Below are 14,644 nucleotides of genomic sequence, written 5' to 3'. Positions count from 1 at the left end.
AGCCGAAGGCAAGACGCCTAATGACTGAGCCACCCAGGTGCCCCGGAACTTTTCTTTTCAATCTATCGTGGATATTTCTGTAGAATGGAAAATGATGTGCTTGAATGTTATGACAATATACAATTTTTAATGCGTGTCCTCCAATCTGTACATACCTTGTACCAAGTCAGAAACGGAGGGTTTATGAGCAGATCAGTCTCATTTTCCCTACCTCTTTGTTCCTACAAGCCCTCCTCATTTTATGTCCAGATGTTCAGATAGCCTCCTGTTTTCCCTGCACACTACTGCCAAATTAATCTCCTGATTAAATCATCTCACTCTTTTTCTCAAGACCTGGAATCTCACCACTCCTTATAAGATAAAACCCACACTCCTTTGCCTGCATTCCAGACCCTTTCTCATCTGACCTAAAATCTCTATCTCCAGCCATATTTCTCCTACTCACATACACGTGCTACATCCACTTCAAATGCATTGATCTCGGCAGAGTTTCCCTCAATCCATGCTTACGCACTATTCCAGGCTTTGTTTTCTTACACTGGAAATTCCTTTCCCCTCCTTTTGGGCTGCCTCAAACCCTGAACTTTTGTTGTTGTTGTTGTTTTATGGGGCAAAATTTACAGAACATAAAATTAAGTATTTTAAAGTGCACAACTCAGTGGTATTAAGCACATTCTTCAAGCTGTGCAACCAGCACCTCTATCCAGTTCCAAAACATTTTAATCACCTCAAAAGGAAATCCTGTACCCATTAAGCAGTCACTCCCCTTTCCCCCCTCCCCCCTAGGCCCTGGCAACCACTAATCTGCTTTCTCTATGGATTTGCCTATTCTGGATATTTCGTATTAAAGGAATCATACTTTAGCTCCCTTCTTCGTTTCTTTTTCTGTATATTTTTTAAGTTTTTTTTCCCCTATAAGGTTACCCTGTCAATCTCCCAATTTCTCAAGTCTAGTTTAACCCCTCCCTTCTCTACATGGCTTTTCTGGGATATACCCTCCAATCCACACTGATCCACAATTCCCTGAATTTTTGTAGCATTTCTTTTCTGTCTTACTTATTTTAGCTCTTAATCATATGCTGCTCTGAACTGTTGTTTCCATGTTTGAATTTCACCCCATTTTGATTCATGTAGATTATAAACTCCTCCTTCTAGCAGCTTTGGTGTCTCCCTTTGTGCCTAGAACATACTTGAACATGTGTGCAATTCACTGTGTCCAGCCATACACGAATGAATAACAAACTAAGGAAACTGAAGTCTGGATCGCCAATGAGAGAAAGCTTCAAACCCATTTCAATCCTTCATCTTTCTTTTTATCAGGCTCTACCCTCCCTGCCATTTTGCTGTCTCTCTTGTGTCTGTTGGGCCCTTCTTTGCCCTAGTAGGAGGTGAACAGGTGTGGCTGCAGAAGGATAATGGCAGGCTGCCCAAAGGTGGAGAGGGTGCAAATTCCCTGCATTGATCTTTGGCTAAGAGACTCCTACCTTCGTTCTACATCCACAGATGAAGGCTGTGGAGAAGAGGGGGTGTGCAGAGATGTCACAAGGCCATATAAGAAAAGGTTCCTCTATTTGCTTTTCTTTTATATGTAAATCAGTTTCTTTGGTATTTTGATTTGAAGTTGCTTATAAACCCATATCTGCCTTGTGAAAGGAGATTAACTGTTAAATAATGATGATAATACTTGTGATTCATATATGAAATACTGATTAAATTACTTTGTATATTATAAACAAATTAATAGGCCAAAACTTGATAGTGTTTTATCTAATACTTAACAAAATGTTTGAAAAGGAACTGTTTATTTTATGCCTGAGTCATAAGTCTAAATGACATTTTTCTATTGTACATTATTAGGAGGTTTTCTCCAGTTGTAGGACTAAATAGAATCTGTTACAGTTGCCATTGGAAGCCTCCAAACAAGAATGTAAAACAGTGCTCTGACCCTTAGGCCATTTAAAACCTGTTTTTCTGACCAGAACTACTAAAAGATCCAACATAGAAAGCTGAAGTCTATAATTAACATTTTTCCCCTTTTCATATCCCATTTTGCCCGCTTTAGAATAGTAAAATGAAAATCTCTTCTGGCATTAATTTCAAATCATTATGTATCATTAAAATGTTAAATAAAATAGAAGTTAACATTTTAGAGAGTAACTTAGGGAATTCCTTTAATATGTAGAGAATAGTAGCACTGAGAATCCCATACAGGTGATCCTGAAAATGCCCAAACTTGTCCTCAGTAACAAATCAAGTTTAAAAATATTTATAAGGTACTTCTAATGCACCCAGCCCCCCTGTGCTACAGGCTGTGAATTAGGGAAATCAAATCAAGTTCCGAAGTATTTATAAAGCACTGATAATACACTCAGTTCTCTACACTATAGGCCATGAATTAGGGAAGGTATGCAGTACATACATATGTAAGAGGAATAAGAATTACAACATCATTTCTATCCTCTATGAATGAACAATTTTGCTCGGTACACAGAATTTGTGCAGAAAAACTGTAAGACATGACAGCAAAGAATCAGCAAATAAAATGTGTAATACAAAGTATGGAACACGTTAAATTACATTTCAGGGTAGATCTGCCTTCTAACTGTTTTACGTCAGCTGAGATTAAAATTAGTTTGCATTTTCCGAATTCGAAAGCTGGTGGCCAGTATAAATACTTTACATACATGTTGTATGACAAAGGAAATCAACCTGACATTTAAAAACTTCATGTGCATAATAGAGACAAATTGTGTGTCTGTATTGTGCTTTGCTAGGATCCAAGATTGTTCCAGCAGACACAGTAAATTACACAGAATGAATCATGTGCGTGGCCTAAAGACACAACCAAACCAATATGCTGTGTTCAACTGCTTATTTTCTCAGCTTTTCCTGAGCTGTGGGCATTTGCCTCCCTAGCACTAGATGCTGGTTTACCAACCTAGCATGGTGTGCTCTCAAGACTGAAAAGTATTAGTTTTCCTTCCTATGTAAGGATATCTAGTGTTGAAAGGCAAGTGGTCATTGATTAAATGTCTGTGGAGTCTGTGGAATTGAATAAACTGTAGTGAAATCTGCAAAACTGGAGAATTTTGGTTACATCTAAAGTAAACTGTAGGGTGCCTGGGTGGCTCAGTTGGTTAAGTGTCTGCCTTGGGCTCAGGTCATGATCTCAGAGTCCTGGGATTGAGTCCCGCGTCGGGCTCCCTGTTCAGCGGGGAGTCTGCTTCTCCCTTTCCCTCTGCCCCTCTCCTCCACTGGTGCTCTCTAAGAAATAAATAAAAATCTTTAAAGTAAACTATACTCTACTTTGCCATGTCAGTCTACATATGAATGGATTAACTGTACATCACATAAATTCCTTCAGAATGTATTTTCCTTATCATGATTCCCCCAAAGTGTCGTGTTGTTCAGAACTTATTTTTAAGTGGTCAATAAAATATTTTCTGTTTATGTAACATCAGAACTAAAATGGTAGACAATTTGTATGTGAATATAGAATTTGGAAATAGCTATAATAAGTAATTCGACCAAAGGACGCACAGTTGAAATAATATCTGGATCTCCTTTTACTCAAATATTATATTCTAAATATGTAAAAGTTCCTCATAGGCTTTTAAAGAAAAGTAGCTAACTTTATTTCCCAGGGGGGAAAAATGTGGTTTTTGTTTGTTTTTTTTTTTAATTTTAACCAGTGAACTTTGTTTTACATTTCTTTTAAGTATAAATTTTTTGTAAATAAGGTTACAAATTCACTTGCATAGTTCACCCTTTACATATATTCACTGTGAGAACAATATAAAATAAATAATCCTTCTGCAAAGTGAATAATCACCTTGTCATTTGGATTTTCAATAATAGTAATACTCTATTAACAAAGGATGCATTCTACCTCCTTTTTTTTTTTTTTTAAAGATTTTACTTATTTATTTGACAGAGAGAGAGAGACACAGCAAGAGAGGGAACACAAGCAGGGGGAGTGGGAGAGGGAGAAGCAGGCTCCGAGCTGGGCAGGGAGCCCAATGCGGGGCTCGATCCCAGAACCCTGGGATCATGACCTGAGCGGAAGGCAGACGCTCAACCAACTGAGCCACCCAGGCGCCCCTCTACCTCCTTTGTTAATAAATTTGTTACTGAGAGACATAAAGTAATGTAATATAACATTATACATAACACAAAATACATACATATAACTTAAAATAGTATAGTAATAAGGGATCCAGGACAAATAATCAAGGATGCAGGTTTTCCCCTATTCACAACCAACTCAAAGATAGCCACCAGACTCCGTGTTGGTCTAGCAATGCTGACTTGTCACGGGGGTGGGGGAGGGTGGGGGGTGGGGGGGGAGGGCCAAGACCGTAGCCTCCTCTTAGATTTCACCTCCCCCACTAATGCTCTTGTTAAATCTAGTTAACAATAATTGTAAACTCCAGGAGAGATGGAATTTGTCTGTTCATTGCTTTATCCTTCTTCTCTAAAATAGTCTTGGCACAAAAGAGGAGCTCAATAGATATTTGTTGAATAAATAAATCTTCATTAAAAAGGAGCTTCTTCTCAATTTGTCATTGGAGGTATCATCACATGAAGTCTGTGTTACCCACAAATTCTAAGGCTATAAACTGAATCTTGTTGGCTGAGGTCTGCCTTGGGCTGTATTAAGGAGTAAATCATCAGAAGTGAGGGAGGCAGAAAGAAGAGAGAAATAGTCCGTATTTCTAAAAGCTTTTAAAACTTTGTTTTCATTCAGATAATGGTGATTCTAAAGACATCAAGCTGACATAAACTTCTCAAAATAAGTTCCAAAGAAAGTGACAAGAAAATGTAACCTGTAATCTGGGTCAAAGGTAAAAACATTTAATTTTCCCTTTGGGATTTCTAGAACATTGCAAAAGAAGAAAAGGAATAATTAATTCGAAGGCTATTGCTCTGTGTATGTGCATGGTGTGCACATATGTGTATATAAATATGTACTGCTTGGTGTATGTATATTTATATACTATATTATATATGTGTTATATATTAAAAATATGCCTTTTACAGCGTTCACTCAGAAGTCTGACTAGATTTTTGGAAACCTCAATTCCCTTGCTATTAATAACTATCCTATCATGGGATCATTTGTTTTTATAAAAAACTATAATAGACATACATATTTTTTAGAAAAAAATTTTTAAAAGGGTAGCTTTAAAGCAAAATAACCCCAGAAACTATTTTTTAAAAGTCCTGTTTGTCAGTGTATGCTAAACATCAAATAGGGAATGTAGGTCCAAAGAAATAAACAAAATCAAATCCAATGTATGGCTGAGAAAATTAAGAGACTATAACAGAGATGGGATATTTTTCTCCCCCCAAATAGAGGCTAGTCAAGCAAAGAGTACAGTGAAGTCCAATATGTGAAATAAAATTAAGTATGAAATAAAATTGGGTATAACCAAAAAGAATTCATGTGGTGCCTTAACATTATTGTCAATGGCTTTCAAGGAATTAAATAGGTAGAGGATTCTCAATGTTTAATTGACCCTTTGCCTTGATTTTTACTAATCAGAGTTATAGACATACTAAAAAACAGAAAAGCTTTAAACATATGCTTTTAGTTACAGAAATAATTTTATATTACTGGCTGAACTTTGGAAAAGAGAGAAAGAGATAAAAGTTTTTAAAAAGCCCTCCATAACCTAATATAACTATCATGAGTTTTATATATTCCTTTCCTTCCAGACTTTTTCATATACATATATTTATGTAAGGTTGCAATCAACAGTGCACATACATTTTTATGCTACTTCTTTTAGTTAATATTTTTCAGATGTATTAGCATTTCTAAATCATCACTAATGATTGTATGACATTCCACTTGGTGATTATACCATAATTTACTTAATTGTTCTCTTGCTATTGAATATTTAAATTACTTCCAAATATTGGTTCCTATAACATTGCTTTTATGAAAGTCTTTGGGTATATTGCTTTCCCTATATCCTCTATGTCTTTGGGAAATGTTCCAGAAGTAGGGGTATAGCATCCCAGTGTGTGATATACTGCCCAATTGTTTTCTAAGCACCTTGAACTCAATCACAGTGACATCAGAAATATATAAGACTACAAGTTTCTTCAATTCCAGAACCAAAGAATTTTAGAATTAAAAAAAAACCATCACCAACAATCACTAGGAAGGGTACATTTTCTACTATTACTAAACTGGAATTGAGGCTTACACCCGTATCTTGTAAGTCTGTTTAATGTGGATCCTCTGGGGGTGAATCATCCTCAGTAATCTTATAAAATCCAGTCCCGAGGTTGTAGTCTTTGAACTTGGGAGACTCAGGAGAACCAGTGATGCTCAGACTACAAAGTGAGCTGGCTAGCTTCTCTTGACACAAGCTTACCGATAACACTGAACTTCTTTAAGTAATACAATGCCAAGCCAATGGGGTTAATTTTACAGGATGATCCCAAGAGAGTCTATCAATGGGGAGAATATAGCAAAGAACTTAACTATAGGCAAGGGGAAGGCCTACTAAAAATAATCCAAACTAAGTGCACTGATCAATGGGTCCAGGCCATCACATGGGATGCAGGAACAAGGCGTTCCAAAACAGTACCCATCAGAATCCCCTGGAGAGCCTGTTAAAACACATCTTCTGACTCAGTAGGTCTGGGTGTGGCCTGAGAATTTGCATTTCTACCAAGTTCCCAGATAATGCTGATGCTGCTGGTCCAAGGACCACACACTTGAGAACCATCTCCTTAGATGATTTCTTCACCGTTTTTTTTTTTTAAAGATTTTATTTATTTATTCATGACAGACAGAGAGAGAGGCAGAGGCAGAGGGAGAAGCAGGCTCCCCATGGAGCAGGAAGCCTGATGCGGAACTTGATCCGAGGACCCTGGGATCATGACTCGAGCTGAAGGCAGACGCTCAACCAGGCACCCCTGATTTCTTCATCCTTTTTAAAACATGTATTGAGTGCATACTAAATACTGTGCTAGATGCTAGAGATAGGAAGATAAATAAAACCCAATTAGTACCTGCTTCAAGAAATTAATAATCTATATTTTTGTAGACATTGTACTGCTCTAGTCCTAAACACCAATGAATTTGGACCTTGTTAAAAAGAAAGTTTAAAAATATATTATATTGTCTTTAAATAAAGCCAGGATGTTTCTAATTAGTTCCAAATATTTTAGGAAAACATGTAGTAATCCTACATTGGCAAATGCCTGGGTATTTTCTTCACTCTTCTGGATTTTGACATATGCAAATAATTTGTTAAAGTATCTTCTTCATTTATATATACATCATTCATATGTTTGTTCTCTTTCATAAACTCTATCCACTACATAAAACAAGAGAAAAAAATTTATGCACTTTTCCACATGCAATCAAAAACTTGTTTATACCGGTAATCATCAACTGACAGAAAAGAACAACGTTTAGTAAGGTAAGACTCTGAGATTCTTTGCTTTAGATTCTGACTTCCGCAACATTGTGAAAAAGTGAAAGACAAGTAAGCAATGTGCTCAATCACAGGCATGAGGGTGGCCCAAACCTAACTTAAATAAATACTACCTATCAGCTGATTCAAAGAATTAATGAACTTGCTTTTGACATAGTTACTAAGCTTCTACTTCGAACAGAGATGTGTTGGCTTGCCATAACTATTTTTAAGCAAAAAATAAAAGAAAAAATAAAGCATGTGTTAAATTTTATGATCTGTGGATCTGCGAAAGCATTAAGTATTATTTATACTTCAGTATACGTTTTTCTGATGTGATTGAAAGGTCCCCCTCATTTCAATCTATTAGGAAGCTACTTTAAAAGTCTGGAAGAACTCATAGAGACACTAGATCACTTGTCTAGCATCACAGAGAAAATAAAAAGACATAATGAGAAGTAATATTTAGATATTTGACTGCCAACTACTAACTCATAACCTTAATTTTGATAACATTTCCTAGGAAAGTTGATGTTGGGGAATAATAACTTGTTTTCTTTGAGGGAAAAAAATGGTTCAAGGAAGACTTGTATTGATCTTTAAGAGAAAAATAAAGGCATGTATGGGAGAATATATCCTTTCCTATCACTGCTATTTCCAATGATTATTTTCCTATTTGGTTTCATAGAGGCTGGTTTACAGGGAAACTGGAATATGAATCACTTTAATTTTATTTTTCCTTCTCCTGATCACCTCTTTTTAAGCTCCCACATGTGTTGTCTATTCCCCAAAGGCCTTGTTTTCAGGTAGCAAGGAAACTAGGACTAACTTCTCAAATTTTTGCTGACAGTGATTTAAAGAACTAACTCTGCTAGGAGTATTGGCATTTTGAAAGTGGACTTCAAACTTTCAAATGAAAAATATAGTTTTAGAGGTGGAATGACAGCCAGTGGGGTAGGGTCAAAGTTAAGGGGTTCTTTCCAGTACTTCATCATTGTACTCAGGCAGTCTGACAGGTATGTTTCCCCACTGCCTTCCCTATAAAGGAAAATTTATTCCTTATACGTAGAGGGTAAGAATATCCTTTTTCCATTCACTTTCCCAGATTCTCTCCTGAGGAAACTTCTAGAGCCAGACAGAATAACAGTGCTAGGTGGTAACTTTAGAATTTAAAACTATTTTAGGGACGCCTGGGTGGCTCAGTCGTTAAGCATCTGCCTTCGGCTCAGGTCATGATCCCAGGGTCCTGGGACTGAGCCCCGCATCAGGCTCCCTGCTCGGCGGGAAGCCTGCCTCTCCCTCTCCCACTCCCCCTGCTTGTGTTCCCTCTCTCGCTGTGTCTCTCTCTGTCAAATAAATAAATAAATAGATAGATAGATAGATAGATAGATAAATAAAATCTTAAAACTATTCTAAAATTCTATGATGTCACTGGGGAACAGTAAATTCTTAGAAACCAACCTTATATTTGAGGTCTATGAACGGTAACTGCAATCTGCTGATTGTGGGAGTTGACCATACACAGATCTCTTACACTCCTACTCAGGGTATTTCCCTATTTTTCTACCTCCCTCATATCTCCCTTCTCCTTATCTGTGGTAAACTGTGAAGGAATTCACACCCCAGGTTTATGCTAATATGAACTCTTTCCAGAAGGTCAGAAAATTTGTTTCAGTAAGTCTTATCCATATTGTTAATTCTCCTAGATGAGTCTACAAATTAAAGTGTTTTTTTTAAACAGTGAATCAGTTAAACTAGCAATGAATTTATTTTCTAAAAGCAAAGAAGTGAAATAAAAATGTTTCCTAAACAGATACTGACTCAAATTGAACTAAACCTTATAGGATCTAGTTTAAATCCTGACTGTAAAGTTTTAAGTCTCAATTTTAATTGATTCTTGTTGCATGAACTGATGACTTCATTTCTTTCCTTCATATCTGAGAAATCACAGTAGGGAAAGGAGACTCACTACACCCTGTCGCAAAAAAAATTTTCGAGTTGAGAACGGCCTGGTCACTGGAATAGCTCAAGGTACAGCAATGACTCTGAGAAAGCCCAAGCTACTATGAAGAGAGTATATGCTAGCTAATATTGCTCCCTGCTCCCCACCCCAAAGGGGAAGCCACAGGAAAAGGGAACACTCACCTATAGGCACTGGCCTAAACCCTTCTTTGCCCTCAGTCTCCTCACCCCTTTAGTTATGTCCCTACATGGGTTCTGTAGCTCCATATTCCAGAAACAGAATGGGGTTCAGACCTGGAACCACGTCCCTTACTTTCTTGCAGAGGAGACACTTCACAATAAAATGCATTATTTAATAATTCACAAGTAGAATTTAAAATGTATTATTTGGATGATGCATGATTAATTACATGCTATTAGGAAGCATCCTCACTTTTAAGCCTCTAAAAGCCTATTTTTGGTTATAGCTTGTTAGGAAAAGACCCAATTTTTACAACAAGTACAAGTCACTATTTAGTCTTTTAGTCTGAGATACTGAACTGTCTTTTGATCTGAAGGTTCACAGGCCTCATTATAAAAGAAATCTACTCCTGGGTAACTTACATTAAGCACTCACAGGGTGCGCCATAAAAATACGTAAAGAATAGAACTTTATCAAATAAAAGCACAATCTACACCTAGACCACATTAGACATGCGATATTGACACAAGAGGATCCACATTGTGTCTACATAAGACTCACAAAGATAGTAACAGTAAAACAAAAGAAAACAGACGTCTGATTTTTTATCTAAAGTTACCAGGGAATAGGAAATACAATTTTAAACTGAATATTGATGAAATATTTCCAGAAACATTTTATAAATTGATCACCACCCAGCAAGCATTATCTTTAGTTCATTCTTTGTTGTTGTGTTTTGTTGTTTTTTTAAGTATGCTCCACGCCCAGTGTGGAGCCCAACAGGGGTCTTGAACTCAAAACCCTAAGATAAAGACCTGAGCTGAGATCAAGAGTCAGATGCTCAACGGACTGAACCACCCCAGCACCCCTCTTCAGTTCATTCTTAACAATGATCTCAAAATTTGTGTCCATCAGCCTTTGTAGAAGAGCTAGCTGTGACATGAATAACCATGAAGGTTCTCTTTAAAATATCTGCTCAGTTAAATTCATAGGTCATATTATTTAAATACACAGCTTTGCTGATAAAGTCTTAAAGTCATACAAAAAAAAAGCACAGAACAATAATTGCAATACTTTTCCCATTTCACAGATGAGGAAATGGACAGAAAGGATAAGTGGTTGATGGCCATTACCACCCTAACTGCGTGAGAGCTCATCTGATCTCAGAAGCTAAGCAAGGTCGGGCCTGCTTAGCAATGGGATGGGAGAAAGCACAAGGGACTCGCCCCATTGTAATAACCGAAACTGTGAGAAATGTAAACATTCATATTCTGAATTAAATATTCAGTATTAAAATGTGGATATGTATTGGTTGTTGAAAAATATTTCTTTATAAACTTAAAAAAACAAATAAGTATAGACTATTATTGGTGACAGTTTTTGCCTTAACATCTACAAAAGCTATCTCCAAAATATGGTCTACTGTATTTGAATCAATTTCCTTCCAATAACCAACGTAAGTATTTTAGGTAAAGAGAAATTAAAACATGACATTTTTATTAAATAAGCTCTAAAACATACACCATAGAACTTCTCAAAATCTACCTCTCTATTTTGATAAAATACAAATAGTAAATAAGAAACTCCAGGAAGATTTCAAACAATCTTCAATTTAAAATTTTTGTCTAGAATGTTATGAAACTAACTAAAGTATGATATGTGGGGGCTGTCTATGCTTGCAAGATGAGTTATTCACAGATCTTACTGTACTTTGGTGGAGTCAAGTTATATCAGTTTCAAAGAACCTTCATAAGCACTTTAAACCGCTGCCTTTTTTTATTGCTTTTAGGCCTCAACTACCCTAACGTTGGGGTCTGCTAGGAAAAATAAGAAAAGCAACTTAGAAATTCAGTTTATTTTTTAGGTGGGGAGCATATGTTTACATTTACAGACTGGTGATTTAAATCAAGTTTTCTTGATTAGTGATTTTTAAAAAATCCTCTACAACTGGTATTTATTTAGTGGAAACCAATGAGACCAAAAACTTCTTCCAGTACGGTTTGCTACACCTTAGGACATATATTCCCAAGTTCAAGTGAAAATGAATTCAGCAGGACACCCACAAATTAGAAGGATGACATTTTCTGTCTTATCCATTAGCAGATAGATACATACATACATCCTATGAAAGAAGTAAAAGTATGGGCCAGGATTTATAAAACATTTGCAAAGTATTATTTCAACACTTTTCCCATGCTTCATGAAAGTCTCCTGTTATTAACAATCATTTCACAATCTGAAAACTAAATGAGATGTACTAATACTGGTGTATGTTTTCACAGCAGCGGCTGCCACAAAGCTTTCACACGCATAATTATCTTCCGAGTTAAGATTAGTGGCAAACATCTTATTTTCAGAGAATTACAGAAGAGAGAAAATAAGTATTTGTTTATAGTCCTACAACTTACTAAAAGCAATTAGCCGTAATCAGTAATGTCCTTCTAATCCATACTCCTAAAGTCAGACTTTGTCTCCTGTATAAATTTTAAATGTCATAGGGATTTTGAAATTAATAGTGTTTTTTTAAAAAATTATGACATATTGTTTAAACATCATTCTGAAACAAAGAAATGAACATTAAGGAAATTTGTCCCTTTAAAGAAAACTGTATTTAATTACTGAAAATAACCAATCACAAAAAATATTTTCAAAGTATTTTAAGTGTAATAGAGAATATGATGCTGGCGGACATTTGAGTTTTACTTTTTTAAAGTTATATTCTTTTAAATCTAGAAGAGTGAAAAAACAATGCCCCAAAATCTTAGTCCAGAATCCTTCAAATCTCCATACTTCATCAATGTCATGCTGTTATAGTTTTTGTAAAGACTAGAAACAAACTTCTCAATATGAAAAAGAATTTTTATTTAAAAATGAAATACCCACTTTTTCCCTCTCCCAGTGAATTACAAAAGATTGAGATGGTCACTAGTTGATTCTAAGATGTTTTAAGATATAATTATCAGCAAGTGAAATATCACATATCATATAATTTAAATAAAGGAGAAAAATTATGTGAAGTACCTAGTAAGGCAAAAATAGATGGTTTTGTAACAAACTTCATTTTTTGGCTAACACGACATTAGTTTTAAAGTTTGTATATTAAAGAATACTATGGCACCGTATTAACTGCAGAATCAATCTGTGAATCTGACTGAAAATAGACAACACAAAAATTATGTTAAAACTTGAACAGGTTCCCTCGAAATATCCCTCAGAACGCTAACTGGTAATATGTGTAAGTGTCTTCCATAAAACATTCATAGGAGTGTGAAGTATTTCTTTGAGAAGCCCCAGGGAATGTTTATGTCAGTCTCTCTAGTTTCCTAAATCATCTAACGCCATCATTTTGGTTCTGCTTTCAGTTAGCGACTGATCCCTTAGCTATAGACGGGAGACTGCCAGAGAACACCTGAGATTTGTGGAAGAAGATGTGCCTGGGTCCTTTTAAAGAGTAAGTTATTTCACTGTTCTCTCAACACCTCTGGTTACAACTTGTTTCGTGAATGAAAAAAAAAAAACAAACAGTTGACATTAAAATAATGTACTTCAAAATAAGGAGCTTCTCCAGCAATAGGGTTCCTACAGCTCCGTTCAGCATCTTGCGCCTGGTTATGTTTTCAGATGATAATTTAAACAAATTTAATTTTACATTTCATCCCCCAACCTTGAAAAGGAAAAACAGAAAAACTTTAGCTTCTTCCTGACAGATCACTATTTTTTTTAAATTTTATTTCTCCTAAAACTGACACTATTTTTCCCAAGAAAATAGTGAATTATCCTTAGACCCAAGTGAACTCGATTCGTAGGGTAAAACAAAAGCACAGCCAAACACCAACGATATAATATAATCGTCGTCATCATCATCTCGCAAATTTGGGACACATCAACACATTTCAACAAAATGCAATCAGAGTGAGGCGACTCACCTAAGCAACGGAAGCTAACAAGAAGAATTTAGAAATGCAGCCTTCTGAACACCAGCAGAGGTAAAGGCCCCTTCTTTACCTAACAACTGACCTTATATAAAAGCAGCGAATAGGTTACTCCCAGTTTCTGCCTCCTTACCTTAGGCTCCTCCCCAAATACCAAGGCATACAGTACCACAACCACACACCCACTTTTCACCCCCTGCACTGAGGGACCAGGGCTTTCTGTTTAGGCTACCTGCCTCTCCCTACCTCAGTGAGAGTACACAGAGCGGGCAGGGAGGCGCGGCACGTGTAGGAGCCCCCAGCCCGGTAATGCCACCTTTCCAAACACGGGGGTGGGGCGGGGGACGCACGCATTCTCCATCCCCTAGAGCCCCGGGGAATCCGGCCCACATCCCAGCCTCTTCACTCGGCTCACGGCCAGCTCAGCGCTCAAGGGCACCGGGGTTAGGTGACCTCGAACGCGCCCCTCGCTTATCTGTCACCGCGACCCCCAGTGACCGCCTCCAGAGCTCTGGAGACCGAGAAGGAGACTCCACGGCGGCGGGACGGACAAGCACCGGAGTCCGCGTTTCGGTCCCAAAGTTCCCCCTCGAGCGCCTCCCGGACGCCTGCGCACCTCCGCCGGGGACTCGGAGGTCCCCGGTTCTCGCGGACCCCGACCCAGGCGCTCCCTCGAGGAGGCCTGTCCCGGGAGCGCCGGACGCACGACCCGCGTCTCCCGGTGCGCGGCCGCCGCTCCCTGTGGCGCGTCTCGCGCGCAGCCCCTGCCCTCCACGGCCCGCCGGCTCGCTCTGTGCCGGGACTTCTCAGCACGACAGCGACCCTCACCCGGACCTGTCCGTGCCCGTCCCCTCCGACCTCGACGCCGCAGCCCCGGCCCTCCTCGGGCCCCGACCCCTCGGCGCTTCCCCGCCCTCCAGGCCCCCAGCGCCGCCCCGCACCCCGACACTGACCTGCGGCTGCGGCAGCGCCCAGCTCCGGTGTCCCGGCGGCCGACCCGAGCGCCCCAGGCGGCGACTCCGGCGCGGGCGCGGGCGCGGGCTACGGCTCCGAGTGCGGTCGGCCCCGCCTGCCCGAGGCCGAGCCGGGCCGGGGGCGGGCGCGGCGCGGCGCGGCACGCCGCGGGGGAGGGC

The 14,644-nt window shown here is 38.6% G+C and overlaps 1 protein-coding gene and 1 long non-coding RNA gene across 5 annotated transcripts in view; one reads left to right on the top strand and one right to left on the bottom strand.

The window, feature by feature from the left end:
• Positions 1-14,602, bottom strand: part of PPARG (peroxisome proliferator activated receptor gamma) — a 131,109-nt gene extending 116,507 nt beyond the window's left edge. For 2 of the 4 annotated variants that reach the window (XM_073901662.1, XM_025885387.2), the window contains exon 1: positions 14,465-14,602. The gene's annotated coding sequence lies outside the window, so the exon portion shown is untranslated. Of the gene's footprint in view, positions 1-13,505; positions 13,615-14,464 lie in introns of those variants that run through there. The other 2 variants (XM_073901663.1, XM_073901661.1) reach the window with 2 other exon arrangements.
• The window catches only part of LOC141374219 (uncharacterized), a 3,258-nt gene continuing 2,328 nt past the window's right edge, over positions 13,715-14,644 (top strand). Inside the window, exon 1 of the long non-coding RNA XR_012380956.1 lies at positions 13,715-13,817. This is a non-coding gene — a long non-coding RNA (uncharacterized lncRNA). The remainder of the gene's footprint in view (positions 13,818-14,644) is intronic.

Source organism: Callorhinus ursinus, unplaced genomic scaffold, assembly GCF_003265705.2.
Source record: "Callorhinus ursinus isolate GAN/ISIS: 27379988/994484 unplaced genomic scaffold, GSC_fseal_2.0 scaffold15, whole genome shotgun sequence".
Classification (NCBI taxonomy): Eukaryota; Metazoa; Chordata; class Mammalia; order Carnivora; family Otariidae; genus Callorhinus; species Callorhinus ursinus.
The sequence above is the reverse complement of the archived record's forward strand: the minus strand, read 5'-3'. Positions and strand labels throughout refer to the sequence as shown.